We start from the raw sequence: 796 nt of genomic DNA, 5'->3' as shown, positions 1-796 counted from the left end.
TATTGTTGTTTTATAGCGCCTTCTTTTTGTCTTTCTGCATGTGGAATAGAGAACCTTGCATTGACTATGCTCTATGTAGCCTGTTTTACAGTTTTAGAGCACGTAATGGTTGAGAAACTGGGTTCAAAATTTTCATTCTATGTATCTATATTCCTATCGTGAGAGCAGAATTATTCTTCTCCAAACTTTGTTACTAAATATCCCTAGCTCTGAGGGTGCGTATTCTTTGCCTCAGAGAGAAGAGATATTGCTCCATCACATTATCATTTGTCCAAACTCAAACCAAGATGATTATGTGCTAGAATTCCAGCATTTTACTGTTTAGAATAATATGAAGGAATAAATTTGTTTATTTATTTCTAGATGCTTAAACTTGTAAGTTACACCATGTCACTCGAGTAACAAATATGAATTACTTTAGAGCAAAAATACTCGATGTTGCTCTATGAAAACATATGTGCAATATGAGAGAGCCATATATTTTCCCGTTTTCGAATTCGGGTTGCGGAGAGTAATGCTACAAGTCTCTTTTGTGTTACTCCATGAATGACGTGATTCTTAAAATCACCATTAAACTTGTAATTGATCATTATTGGATTTTGATTAAATGGTAATTTTAAGAGCCACATCATTATTGAAATTGCACAAAAGTGACACAAGATGGACTTCTATAATTACTCTGTTGCGAATAAATGAATAATCGTTTTTTTTTTATTTGTATGAAAGTGAAATCCTTTCATTTATATAATGAGACGAAATCATCATGATTCATTGCATAAGAGATAATGAATTGCAA

Source organism: Corylus avellana, chromosome 1 (genome assembly GCF_965113065.1).
Source record: "Corylus avellana chromosome 1, dhCorAvel1.hap1.2, whole genome shotgun sequence".
Lineage (NCBI taxonomy): Eukaryota > Viridiplantae > Streptophyta > Magnoliopsida > Fagales > Betulaceae > Corylus > Corylus avellana.
Note: the sequence above shows the minus strand (reverse complement) of the source record.